This window comes from Pteropus vampyrus, unplaced genomic scaffold, assembly GCF_000151845.1.
Source record: "Pteropus vampyrus isolate Shadow unplaced genomic scaffold, Pvam_2.0 Scaffold14, whole genome shotgun sequence".
NCBI lineage: Eukaryota > Metazoa > Chordata > Mammalia > Chiroptera > Pteropodidae > Pteropus > Pteropus vampyrus.
In genome coordinates, this window is record NW_011888795.1 from 4611076 (window position 1) to 4611424 (window position 349).

At 34.1% G+C, this 349-nt stretch overlaps 1 pseudogene; it reads right to left on the reverse strand.

Moving 5' to 3' along the window:
• Positions 1 to 230: 230 nt before the first annotated feature.
• Positions 231 to 349, reverse strand: LOC111734567 (annotated as a pseudogene).

The following is a 349-nucleotide window of genomic DNA, read 5'->3' on the forward strand; positions in this document are numbered from 1 at the left end:
AATAACAAATGTCTAATTTTGATTTAAAATGTTATATTAGAAAGGAATAGCTAATAAAGAAACAGGTAAATGAAATTGTCCCATTTTATAAATTTTATTTTTTCTTATTGTAATTAATAAGGCATGACTAAATTTTTTTTTTTTTTTTTTTTTTTAAGCAAGCAACCCTTGGTTGACCTCACAGATTGCAAGGACCTTGTCAGCTTAAATCCCTTATTTTTTGTTTTTTATGCCTACAGCATCTGGTCTTCCTAGGTAGTCTCCCATCCAAGTACTAACCAGGCCCGACTCTGCTTAGCTTCTGAGATCAGACAGGATCGGGCTTGTTCAGGGTGGCATGGCCATAGAC